Source organism: Myotis davidii, unplaced genomic scaffold (genome assembly GCF_000327345.1).
Source record: "Myotis davidii unplaced genomic scaffold, ASM32734v1 scaffold217, whole genome shotgun sequence".
In the NCBI taxonomy this organism is placed as follows: Eukaryota; Metazoa; Chordata; class Mammalia; order Chiroptera; family Vespertilionidae; genus Myotis; species Myotis davidii.
Window position 1 is genome coordinate 8696792 of NW_006290034.1, and position 13911 is coordinate 8710702.

The window sequence follows — 13911 nt, forward strand, 5'->3', positions numbered from 1 at the left end:
TGTGGGTCCCCCCACTCTTAGCCCCTTCAGTGCTCCTTCACTTCTCCATGTGAGCAGTAACATTTAAGGTAGCTTCCAACTCTGACCTTCTTGGAGTTTAAGCAATTAGTCACACTTTGGAGATATTGTGGGTTTAGTCTCAGGCGACCACAATAAAGCGAATATTGCGCTATGGCAATTAACACAATTTTTTTGGTTTCCCAATGCACATAAAAGTTATGTTTACATTTTCCTGTAGTCCATGAAGTGTGCAATAGCATGGTGTCTGAAAATACACTGTATAATACCTTCATTAAAAACGACTTCATTGCTATAAAATGCTAACCGCCATCTGAGCCTTCATTCAGCGAGTGGTAATATTTTGCTGGTTGAGGGTCTTGCCTCGATGCTGAGAAAAAAACGAAATATGGGAAGCGCAGCAAAGCGAAGCGTGATAAAAACAAGGTCTGCCTGCACGAAGCTTCCAGCTCTGCTGAGCGGCCTTGGCAAAGCTCTCACAGGCTAACGCTCCCTCTCAGCCCACCGTTCGCACATAGCAGTGGGCCTGGTGGCGTGCACTCTGGGCGGGGATTTGCATCATGGACAGACAGTTTCATTAAGATTTGAAGATACTCTCATCTGAGTTTCAGAGGAAAAGGTGTTATTTTTTAAAAAATATTTATTTGATTTACCATAGTGTGCCCTTATGATCTTTTTAATCTAAAAAAGTCTTCCTTTAAAAAAATCATCAGTAGAAAAAAAGAAGAAGAAGAAACGAGTATGTTTTCTATTCCAGTGATATAATGCACAATGCAGTTTACAAAAAAACATTCTGTCCTTAGTTGGAGTGAACCCGGCAGGACTTTCATCTTATTATTTCTAATAACAACCTTTGAAATGATGACAGTCCTGACCAGGGCTCCACTAAGCGGAGCTCCGGAGCTCCGTGAGCTGAAGGGGGGTGGCGGGGGGGCGGTGAAGATAGGCTGAATGTGTGAATGCTCCCTGATGGCCCTGCTCCTCCCAGAGTGGAAGATAAATGACTAAGAGTGCGGGGACCCACCGGTGCCTTTTATCCAGGTACAAACAGGCTGCCTAACCCTTTCGTCTCTTCCTGGGCCAGGGGTACCTCACACCCGGCAATAAGAAGAGACATTCTGGCATCAGGTGAATGAGCTTTGCGTAGGTTTTGGCCTCATCTGAATAGAAGATGAAGCTTCTGGACAGAGCTAAGCCACTGGCCCCAATAGGAGGGCTGAGGCACGGGGAGGCTCGGCCACCTGCCTTCGGAGGTGCGTTGCAGAGGGGAGTAGAGCCTTCCCGCCTCCGGGGCTAGCGCCAAGAGCTCTTAGTGATGCTCAGGCCAGAGATTGCATCAGTGAGCCAAGGTCACTGCCTGTTAGTGAGAGAGGAAATTCCTGCGGCTGAGGAAATCCAGCCTCCTCCTCCTCCATCTCACTTGCCACATTATGACAGCGGGTCAAGGGTCATGTCTTGTTTTACACTCGGCCTCCGCTGTAAATGTAAGCGGCTGCTGTCTTCAGTTGTAGACTCAGACACTCGCAGTGGTCGGGGCCTGTGTGGGGTGTGAGGGATTCTGTGGCTCCTCAGCTCCCCAGGGAGGTAGCCCTGACCAAGGCTGCGGTGGAGAAAGGCACCCAGCCCTTTGCTAGCTTTTCCCAGGGGGACTGGAGGGGATGTCAGAGGGTCTCAAGTCCAGAGGTGCGGTGCATGGGAATCACCCGGAGAAGGTGTTAAACCACAGGCTGCTGGGCCCCTCCCCCGGTTTCTGATTCGGGAGGCCTGGGGTGGGGCCCGGAAATCGGCATTTCTCACAAGTTCCCAGGGGATACTGGTGCTGCTGGTCTGGGGACCACAGTTTGAGAACCACTCATCCAGCTCCATCGTTGAATTTTACAGGGCAGAGAAATGGGCCTTGAAGGCTAAGTGACCTGGGGTTATGCAGGCTCCACAGGTGGGCCCTTGACCTTGCTCAGCACTTTCCAGGGGACAGAGGCCTGAAGTCCCACACACGTCGTAATTGCTGGGGTCCTGGGCTAGGTTTACTCAACTCCCAACATCAAAGTGAAAATTCCTTTCAACAGACCGTACATCTTACCCTCCTTAGGCCACAAATCCAGATACCAGGAAGCATTTGGATACTTAGTTATTTTAAAATCTAGTTTATCAGGTTTCTGGGCCTTGCGTAAACTTGATCCGAAAGCACTTAAAATACCCCTGGTGGAAATAAGCAGCCAGAACACGCGGGCACGTGCGGGCACTTGCGGGTTTATTGGTCACTGAAGGGCAGAATGGAAACAGAATCTACTGATCCTTGTTCTTAGAGACACATCTTAAAATGAATGAGGTGAGATCTTATTATCATCTCTTGGGCTTAACTGTCTCGTTAACCATCACAACAAGCCGGGGATGCAGGCCTTGTTATTTCCATTTTGTAGAGGAGGAAGCAGACACGGTGAGAGTAACTGGGCCACGGGCACATATCTGAAGGGAAAGGAACTCAGAGCCGGGCCTCTGCCTCCACATCTGGGCTCTCCCCTCGCTCCACTCCATGGTCAAGGGCACGGGAGTGATCAAGGACCTCGCATCCCATAAGGCTGCCTGCACAGAGAGAGCAGGAGCTGCGTGCAGCGTCTATGTGAGGCCCTGTGTCCCGTCACTTTAGTGGTGGCCGCTCAGACTCCCAGCACGTCCCTGGAAGCCCTGAGAGCACAGGGACTTCCTCTCCCACATGGGCCAGGAGAGTCACATGTGTTGGAGGTAGGCCTTATGATCGGCAGTGGGATCCAATGCCCCTTCCCCAGCCTGGGGCTCATTTCCGGCCCTCCCAGCAGTTCCAGAGCCAGGAACCACGGTGAGATGGACACCCCCCGCGCTTACCTCAGTGTGGCCAGGACGGAAAGCTGCTTCCTTGGAAAAGCCCTTATTGGGCCCGGACGCTGAGCTGAGCTTGGGTCCAGCATGCCATCCAGCCACCTGGACTGCACGACCACGGGCCAGGACTCTGTGGGAGGAAAGAGCTGGCATGAGATGGGCACTTCACCACATTCTCAGGCAGATGGAGAGCTGTGCCCCAGGCAGGAAGGGAGGGATGTGCCAACAGGACAAACCCCATTTCCCTGCGTTTTGGGATTTTATCAGCACCAGAGCGCAGAAAGGAGCTAGAGCCCAGCTTCCCAAACTGCTTGGGGCTGGCCTTGAACAGACCTATGGTGGCCTCTTGTGCCAGCGCTTTTGGTTTCTGCTGGGACACAGTCTGGCTAATCTTATGCCCAGCATAGGTGCTCCCAATCCCACACCAGAGTCCTGCTCCAACAGACCCCTAATCCAGCACCAACATGGATATTATTCTGTACACACACATGTAGATGTAGTAGACCCAGCTCTGGACCAGCCTAAGATAACACACAGAAGGAAAAATCTTGGTTCTTGTGAGTAAATTGGTGCTTTGATGAAAATCCAGGCAACCTGACCACTTGGCAGATAACAGAGAGCTCTACAGGACTGGGATGGGGATCTCAAGAACCATTGCACAAGCCAAATTCCAGGAATCAGAAGCTATGGGGATCATTCAAGGAGAAAAAAAATGCTACCCGGTTTTAGGTTGGAGTTCCTGGAAGCAATGGAAGGTTTCTATTTTCTCACTTGTGTAAACTTCATATATATAGGTGCTTTATTCATTTAGTCAGCAATATTTCCTGAGCACCTACTATGTGCCAAGCACTATTTTAGCTGCTGGGGACACGGCAGTGAATAAGACGACGAGGTCTCTGCTCTCATGGAGCTTATAGTCTTGTGTAAATAAATATGATTATCTTCAGATTCTTCTTATGCCATGAAGGAAATACGTGGAGTGTGATGACAGCTGGCAAGTGGTGAGGGGCTACTGTAGACAGGATGCTTAGAGAAGGGTTCTCTGAGGAAGTGGCCTTCACATTGAGATCTGAAGGATGAGAATAAAAGAGAGAGAGAGAGAGAGAGAGAGAGAGAGCATTTCAAGCAAAAGGAACAGCAAGTGCCAAGGCCCTGAGGTAGAAACAAGTTGAAGTTGCTGAGTGAGTAGGAAATAGACCTAGGAAATGAGTTGGGATGAGGTAGAAGGAGCCAGGTCTGCAGGGACATAGCTGGGAACTATGGTTTTGTCCTAAGGGAAATGGAAAGGGAGTGAAGGGATTTAAGCAGGAGAGTTACATGACACTTTTTAAATGAATGAATGAATGACTAAACTATTGTGTCTGCTGCAGAAGTTGTAGGGTGTGGCAGCTCTAATAAAAGAAAACAATTACAGGATGACATTGTTACCTTTCCTGTCTATATTCTCTTTCCAACGCCCCAAACTCCTTTCCCCTGGGCCTTTTTCAAGTCCTTTTCCACTGTGGATCCCCACCAGTTACCTTCCTTCCACCCCCCTCTCATTTTGTGCTACAGAAGCAAATATCAATGAAGACACTGTGGCCCCAAGTCCCTCACATAGAGAAGCCGAGGACAGAGAGCTACAAGGGCCCCCCGAGTGGTTCTCCTGCTGCTAGAACCATGAACCAGGGTGCATCCATTCCTCTTCCATACCCACTTTGCTCAAAACAGCCTCTTTGCTTTGGAAGAACCAGGAAAACCTTCCTACTCAATTGGGGTTCAGGCCTAGAGAAGAACACTTGCTCAGAGACTCTCAAAGAAGGTTATGTTCTGCAGCAAAGAACATTTCCACTCCCTCTGGGTTGGATTTAGCACAGGAGAGGGCAGATGTCATGCGCCCCAGGATAAAAGGCTGGCACCATGGCGTCTGGTTCCATCACTTGTAGGAAAGGGGATCTGATCTAGTCCACACTTTTTTTTTTCTTTTTAAGAAAATCTTTATTGTTGAAAATATTACATGACACTTTTGAATAGGATGAGGAACTGCCACAGGTGATAGCAAAGGTCCCCTCCAGCTCTGATCGTCTGTGACTCGATGAGCGTTAATGTTTTCCAGCCCACATCCCTACTGGGTACTTGATGAATGCTTTCCCCCATTCAAACACTCAAATTCATTCATTCCATTAATTAAACATTAAACTTGCAGGTGCCATGCCAGCTACTGTATTAGGTGCTAGGGACACAATAATACAAAATAACATTTAACCTCCAAGAGCAAATAATCTCAAGGCGAGGAAAGGCCAGCACAGGAACTTGTCACATACTTAGCACAATGCGATAAGTATGATGGGTAGTGGGCGCGATATGGGAGGAGGACTTAGTCTTACCTGGCCAGACTCACCAGAGACATACGTTCCTAGAGGAAGTAACATCTGAGGAGGGTTCTTAAGGATAAATAGGAGCTGGTTAGGGAAGATGGGGAGGAAAGGCATCACAGAGCCCCAGAATTCAAGAACTGGCAAAAGGTCCAATGTGACTTCATAGGGGGTTTGGGGAGAGGTGAGAGGAGTATGTGATGGGCCTTATACAGAAGTAGGTGCCTATGACCTTGTAGAGTTCACTGCTGTGGCCCACCCACTGGCTGCAATTTCACAAAAAGCCTCCACTTTTAATCTAGGGAACAACCAGGGAAGTAAGGGTGACTAGAAATATTCTGGATATTCCACTATATGCCAGGATGGCCTCCAATCTAGATTGGAGAAGAAGAATGAAGTTCAAAATAAATAAAAAAAACGCTACAACCTCTAAGCAGACCTGCCATTCTGGGGGTCAGCTATAGACCAACCACAAACGGTTCCCTGCCCTTATTTCTGCGTTCTCTGGGCCACGCTGCCTTGGTGCATGCCTGAGTGTTGTATCTGAGACCCTGGCTAGCATCTCCCATGCTTTTGGCCTTCTCTTGTTCAGTGCAGGCACAGGTGGCTCGCTGCTGGGGAGAGAAGTCCACTGTCCAGAACACTGCAGCACGACGTGATTCTCACAGATGTGACTGCCATTGTTTTTAGTCTCATGCTAGTAAAGGTTGCGGCTCTAAAATTAAATCTGATTTAAATATTACCAGTTTCTAATGCAAAAATATTAGGAACAAACAACCCAAAGGCGTCTCTATTTTTAAAACCCTGTCTGTTCTCATGAGGTAATCACTTCATCAGATGGCGCTCACACTTTTATACACGCATGAAAATAAATCCCAGCTCCTCTCGGGACCACGTTCTGTTCCTTCCTGTAGGGCACGAAGGGTTACCGGTGAAGTCTGGGGTGCCTCTCCGAGACCTGGACAGCCCTCTCCTATCCTGGGTCTCATGCTTTACAGCAGTGATTCTCAAAGTGTGTACGTAGGAGTATTAGCAATATCTAGGAACTTGTTAGAAATGCAAATTCTTAGGCACCCCCCTGCCCCATCCCCAAATTTAAGCCTGTTGGCATGGTCCTCTCTGTTGATGCTTGTCTCAGCGTCCCCTTCACTTTCTTAAGGCCTCAGTGATATTTTGGTCAATTGTCACCAAGAAGCTTAGATGATTAATGGCAAGTTGTTCAAAATCTAATCAATACATAGTTTAAGGAAGCTGCCCCTCTGCTGGTAGTTTATCAGGAGGGAGGGGCATTGGCTCAGCTACAGGAGCCTAACTTCAGTCAGTCCCCTGCAGAGTCCTCCCTGCCCGTACTCTGTGGAAGGTTCTACCTCCCTCTTGGCTCCCACTTTCTGCTGCCCTCCCTCACCCCAAACCCTCTATGGCAGTGCCTTTCAACCCTGCCACACGCTGGAATCATCTGGGGGAGTTTTAGGAGCTCCTGACACCTGTCCCACCTCCAGAGATTCTGATTTAACTGGTCTGAGGGGCCACATGGGTCTCAGTTATTTATAAAGCTCCCAAGGTGATCCCAAGGAAAAGCCAGGGCTGAGAACCACTGCTGTTCAGTGAATGGGACGCTTGACATTGACTTTGATAAGCTAGTAATTAAGAGAAATTATCAAGAAATTAACATGGTTCAGCAAATGTAAAGTGCAGGTGTGGTCACATTATTGGCAACAAGGTGTGAGAATATAGCTCGCAGACTCTCTGGGGGATGCTCTCCCCATCTCCCCTGCTGCCCCCCCTCCCCACCCGTCCTCCCACCCCTGGTTGTCTAGATGTAACTGACATTTGTGAATTGGAAGGTTTTCTTTTTACTCCTTGCATGCCATTTAAAATGTTGTTTGATGTCGGAGCTATGGTTAGCTTATTATTAAGCCCAAGGATTATTGGCTGATATGTTTAATACCAAAGATGTGGGGATGCTTGACCCCAAAGATCTTTTGGATGACTCTTCAGAAGTAATGGCCGGTTCCAAGAGCAGCTCACACCACATGGAAGGTGCTAGAGCGCTGGTGTGAAGAGCAGGCTCCTTTCTCCGGCTTCCACCTGCTGGTGGTCTGCGAGCTGGGAAAACTCACTAAAAATGTAGAGCTTAAGAACACATTGTGGAGGGCGTCATAATTGTTTGTGCTGTGGCTGTGGTTTTCATTGCCGTAACCGTTCCCTTTAATTCTCTCCTCTCTCTGTTAGTTCTTATTCTGAGCCTCTACACAAAGAGAACATTTGGAGTCTTTGGCGTTGCGTGTCTGTTTTCCTAATTTTTAGCCTAATCAGAAGTTTTCTATTATGGATTATGACTGTGAGGTTTGCTGAGTAGGAGCTCTCTTTTTTTTTTTTTAGAAAAAAATTCAATTTTGGCCATTTTGAGATGATTTGATGTGTTTTAACTATTTAGTGGTTTTGGCACATCGAGTAGGAAAATAGTGCATCTGGCACCGAGGACTTAGGAAGACATTAAGGTTCAGCAAAACCACTATTCTTTTTCACTGGAAATTTCAATAATCACAGCTCTAAAGGGCCTTGCCACACACTTCCCTAAAAGAGGAATGGTCCTTTGGCTCTCTCGGAGATTCTGGGATAAATTACAAAACCCTTCCTGGCATTTCCCAAGAGAGTCAGGCAGCTCAAAGGAAGAAGCTATTGTGGTTGATTGACCTTGAGCTGCAGAATCAAAGAGCATTTGCTAGGAATGTGCATGACACTCTGGGGTGTGTGGTGGGCCAGTCTGTGTGGCATGTACCTGACCGGATTCCTGAGCGGTGCAATGCCAACACCACAGAAAGGCTCTGGGTACTTACAGCATCAACGTGGTGAGGATAAGACATGAAACACACAGCGACCTTCTATTATAGAGCTGAGGGCAGTAAATACATTTTTTTTTTTTTGCAGGAATATGCTGCTAAATAACAGTCATTGTAGTGCAGCCCATCAAGTGAGCAAATTCCAGTAATAAATCTGTAATCTCCATGGGAGTGTCAAAAGCAATCGAATAGTTTTTCAAACTTTTCTGTGACCCTAAGAAAACATCTCCTTGGTTCCAACTGGCTGATCCTTAAACCACAAGAAAAAGATCCATTTCAGCTCTGCTTTCGGCCGCTCCCTGCCTGTTGTTTCCATATTTGGGACTAAGAGCAGACAGTACTGGGGAAGAAAGCGGACTCTCAGGTTGGCTGGAGTCAAAGTGTATATCCAATAATACCAGCACCTATCGGGGTCCCCAGCCCACTGCAGACCTTGGGAGACCCCCTGGGATGGAATATGCACATGAATGAAAACAAAACGTTGCCAGTGAACGTGAACTCAGATCCAAACCCTTTATTCTATTTGTTTTATAGGATTAAATGTCCTCAGCTCTTCTTGAGCTAACCTCTTCCTCTCAGTGTGTGGTATGTTTTCCAAGCAATGGGTCAAGCAATGTTACAACATATAAGTCTATAATGCAATTCAGATGTAATTTAAGAAAGTCAGACAAGCTAAAGATTCATAGTCCTGAGAAAGACCAGGAAAAATCCTGGTTTAACAGGCAAAGTGTTCTGGGGCTTGAAAAAAAGGCAGGCAGTCCACCCTTTAATGAAAGAGGGATGCAGGACAAGCTATGGGACTGGAATGTAAGGATTCCAGTAGAATGCCGCCTTTACCTTTAAAAAGGTCTGTGAGGCGAGGGCATTTCTGTGTCACTGCAAAAAACTGGTGCATCTCAACCAGCCTGCATCCGAGAGAGCAAGGACCACAAGTAGCCAGGCCCAAACACCCCGGGGGGAAACCGAGTCCCAAGGCCACGTCAGATACCTTCTGACTCCCCACCACTCTGGAGTGACAGCTGCCACCGTGTCTCCTGCTCCCTGTGCATGGCTTTGAAACCATCCCAGTCCCAATGGGCTCCTACCCCACAGGGACATACACAACGGATGAGGGAATGTCGGGATGTCATGGGTGTGGTTAACTGCCCTGAAGGGCTGTTGGATGCGTGTCCTTAAGCTTCCCTCAGGGAGTCTCACCAGCTCTTGTACTGTCTCAGGAGGAAAGGTCAGGGGAGGTGGAGTCCTGCTGTCCCTTCTAAAGTCACTGGAGTCTCACATAATCATATTTCAGAACATTCCCAGTCTTCTAGTGTTTCTCTCTTTAGGTTTTACTTGACCGTGACATAAACAGAATAAACACTCCGCACTAGGAAATTCACTCCGGAGCTCACCAGAGGCCCACAGAGTGCATCTGTCTCCAGGGACCTGGCACACTGTGGGCAATTAGACAAAGATGGGGCAGAAGTTTTTCCCACTCAGTCATGATAGTGGTGGTGGGGAGAGAGAGAGAGAGAGAGAGAGAGAGAGAGAGAGAGAGAGAGAGAGAGAGAGAGATAGATATCAGCCACTCACCCTGTTGCTTCTAAAGAGTTAAGTTTGGAAGTTTAAGACTCAGAGAAATAGAAACTAACTTTGGAATCTCAGTTGTTATTTTACATAATTAGACCGTTGGAGCCGTGAAGAAAGGGCACTGATGACTCTGCGGTCCAGTGGCTTCCCCTGAGAGCCGGGCCAATGGAGGCCCCACCAGTTTTCAGCTGGGTGACCTTTAGCAAGTGACTTAACCTCTCTGTGCCTCGATGTCTCCACTCAAAAATCAGAATAACTATACCTTCCACCCTCGGCTATTGAGAGGATTAAATAGAATAAGCATTTAGCCCAGCGCCTGGCACCTTGTTGGTGCTACATAAAGACAGGGTGTCCCCCAAAATGTGTACATACTTTAACAGCTGATACCTCACTTAATTTTCACTCCTTTTCAGGTTTAACGGATTTGAAATAATGGGTGAAGTCAGACTAAGCTTTGACCAAAGAACATTTATCCTAAAGTGCCACTAGACTTTTTTTTATGGGGATACATAAAAGATAAAGTTTACAGTACAAAACTGGCAGCAGTTGACAAATTGAGGACACGCACATGTTGAACAAAATGATTCTTGATGCTTGTGATTCCACTGCTTCACGTTATCAGCAGTGCCTAGACCAGAGCAGCCATCAGTTTGAAAACATCGGGAAAAAATTATTCCTGTCTGTAGATTCTTTTAAATGTTTCAAGTGAACTGTATGTTAATCAACACTGACTTTATAATCATTCAAAGTGGGTAAACATTTCGGGGGACACCCTGTATTAGCTATTCTTAATATCATTAGAGACAGTTAGCTACTCTAGTCATCAGGCAGCGAGTTACTGGCCGGCTGGGTGCAGAACAGAAGTGAAGCCTGTGTCCACCCCGTGTCCCCATCTGGCTGTCTCTGTGCTTTGCGTCCCAATTGCGGCCGCAGTAGCTGGCCGTGCACATGCTCAGTGGCCCTGTCTGCAGCTGTAGGATGATTATCTGCAATCATTTGCCAGCCAAGATGTTGAGTAAGAAACTAAAACATTTGCCTCTGAAATGATCCATTTCCTTCAGCCCTGTTGCAGTCAAACAGAGGAAGCTGCTCGCTATAACTAGTTGGGGGCGACAGGGAGGGGCCGGCGGTGCAGTGCAGTGTCAGTTGGGTACCACAAACACTTGCCGGGACCTACAGAGTTAACAGCATCTTAGCGTAGGTAATTGCCCCTTCCAAGGGAATACACCAGGAAAGTGTCCTCATTGTCAAATTATGCTCAGCGATCCAGGGATTTGGGACACATTTAGGCACCACCTGGATGGTTGACTTCTTGAGGTCTTTGGTGTTTTTCCATCTATGGGCCGGTCCTGGACTGGGCACTTAATGATTGTTTACTGAACAAGACTGAAAACTCTCCACACAGCTGCACCCAGCTTATTCAAAGTGAATCAGTATTTCATATTATGTTGGGAAATAACAAGTGGCGCTCCTTTCTATTCCTGGGTAACTTTGGCAATGTGGAGTTTCCCTGAAGGAGCGCGCCCCCTGGGTGGGTGACAGGTGCGCTGCCGAGGAGCTAAGAGACTTCACTCAGTAGACCTTCATTCCGCCGTCCTCACGGGCACCAAAGAGCACTCACGGGTGTTGGACAAAACCTACTCCTTCCTGTTTCCAGCTTGCTTATTTTTCTTGTCCAGAATTTCCTTGGAGCAAGCTCCGCTCCAGCAGCCGCTGGTAATGTGCAATCCACTGGGATGGCAATCACCTCATTGTTTAGTTACCACCTCTGAAAGGAGGGAAAAAGCAAGAAAGAAAGCAGAGCTCACACATACAGAAGAGGGTGGGGCTGCGTGATGATAATGAAAACCATTTGCTAGCGTTTCACTCCTTCCTTTGTGAACCAGCCGAGTGGCTGGCACCAGGCCTCTGTCTGCGGGGGAGCTGCACCTCCAAGGCCTTCCAGGGACCCGCTCCATCCTGCCCATCAGGAATGTCACCCTTTGTCCCCAGGAAGGAGGGGGCTTGACTGATCGCCCCAGCTCCCTCGTCCACAGCCACCAGGCCATCTCCAGCTCTCACCATCGGTCTCCCCCAGGGCACCACCCCTCCTGTGTGATGGTGCATTGACCTCGGTTCTTTCCAAGCTCTGCCTGAGCCAGCCTTCGGTTCACTGTGTGGGAAGGTCTCTCCTCTCTAGTCTGCATCCTGTCCGCCTATCTGTGTCCAGGACTTGCAGCCCAGCTTTCTTTTTAACTGTTTCTACTTTTCTTTTTATTCAGAAACAGACCTGTTTTCCATAATTCCTAAAATATAGATTCATACTTTTTTTTAGGATAAGAAACAAAAATAAATAAAAATTTACAAGCAAAACGAACAAAAAAATTCCAACAAACAAAAATCCCCAAACCCCACAACAGGTAGAACAGTGCAGATTTACCAAAGCATGTCTGTTTGGCTTGCACTGTCCCTGAGAGAGGAATCGCCTCCAAAGGCGCGTGTTATAGTTATGGACAAGATCCCTCCTACCAGATGCTCTGTGCTCAGTAAGTTTGAGTGCCCCCCTCTCTGCCCATTTCTCAAATCTACCGCAGCATCTATACACGTCCTGTTCAGGTCCGTAGAGCAGGGCAGCATTATCTCCATCAACACCACCTCCATCACCATGACTATGACCTCCACCCCCATCATTGCCTCACCATCACCACCACCATCATCTGCTCCCACACTTCCTCCCATCACCATCCTATCACTACCTGTTACCACCATCAACATGACCACTTGCACCATTTTACCATCACTGTTACCACTCCCACCTTCAATACCAACATCACCATTACTACCATCACCATCACCACCACCACCATCAAAGGATTAAAGAACTTCCTGGAGTCCAAGAACTGACCACTGTTCCCCAAGACCTCCTCTAGGCTGTCAATAGAATCAGCAAGACTGGGGGTCACTTAGTTGCTTCCCGAGTAGGTAGATGAATGGTTTAGGTCCATATAATGCCCAATTGAACTGGATCTACTCACGAAAGCATTGCTCTCCTGTATATTCTATTACAGTATATCCAGAAACCATTCTTTTTATTTTATTTTCTTTCTCCTGGTATATTTTTGAGTCAACTTTGTTTTCCCAGTAATGTAGATGTCAACATTATTCAGTTTAGACTTTGATACATTTATCTCCAAAGAGGAATGACTATCTCAAGGACATTATGTGTACACATACACACACACACACACACACACACACACACTCCAGTTAGTAAATGAGGAATTATGGGTCTTGGTCCTCCAAAACGAGGCAGGTGCTTTTGTTTGCCTGATGGAATGAGTTAAGGATAAGTGCACAATGTTTGCCGATCATTTTGGGGTTTTTCTGCATCTTCACCCCTGGAGACAAGTGGATTTGTGCTTAGGTCTGCAGGAAGGAACGCTCTCTCTCACCCCTCCCCTCAGCCTCTGCCTAGACTGACTCCCTAGCAGTGATTGGCTCCCGCTTGAAAGAGGGGCGTTCCCTGAGAGTTAAAGGCCAGGCTCTCTCCTGGCCCTTCTGTCCCAGCAGGGAAAGGGACCCACCAGCTAGCTGGCCCAGGAGGCAGGCTTCTTTCTCAGCCACTTGTTCAGACTGAGTGGGGAGCTTCTTCCTGTAGGGCCATGAGGGTGAGTATGCCAACACTGGAAGTTTGAGCTTGAGCTTGGGGGAGAAAGGGCAGGGGTGGGATAGAAATCCCCAAGGAACCCCCTTAGGCTGTCTGAGAGGTAGTGATTAGGATAGAAGTACCTATATTTTAGGTGTAAAGTTCAATGTAATGTAATATGATGTGTTAAAACATGTCAAGTACTTCCCTAGAATAAACTGTGGGTTAGAAGTGAATGCAATTACTACCACTGATCACAACATTTATTGTGCTGTATGTGCCAGGCGCTATACCTAGGACTTTCTATATTTCCTCCTTTAACCCCTTCCCCAACAATTTTTTTGTTAAAAACGTTTCTTTTTCAGACTAATTTTTTAATTTTGGTTCTATATAGTATTTTTGATGCTGGTTATGAAAACAGTTTGTAACTCGTCTTCCTATAAACCATATTTTTTTTACCATATTTTCTTAGTATACTCATCGACGACTGAAAAAGAACATTTTGTGAAAACAAGTATACACCTTTCTGCCGGGGAAGGGGTTAAAATACTTACTAAAATCTTCTGAGGTCAGTATCATCCCCATTTGATAGGTAAGGAAGTTCAGCTTAGCATGCAGAGGGCAAGTGCAAAGCCACCCTGCCTAG

The 13911-nt window shown here is 47.3% G+C and overlaps 1 protein-coding gene across 1 annotated transcript in view; it reads right to left on the reverse strand.

Annotated features, from left to right (window-relative positions):
• The window catches only part of NGF (nerve growth factor (beta polypeptide)), a 55985-nt gene that overhangs the window by 11806 nt on the left and 30268 nt on the right, over window positions 1-13911 (reverse strand). Inside the window, exon 2 of the mRNA XM_015563535.1 lies at window positions 2881-3004. The gene's annotated coding sequence lies outside the window, so the exon portion shown is untranslated. The remainder of the gene's footprint in view (window positions 1-2880; window positions 3005-13911) is intronic.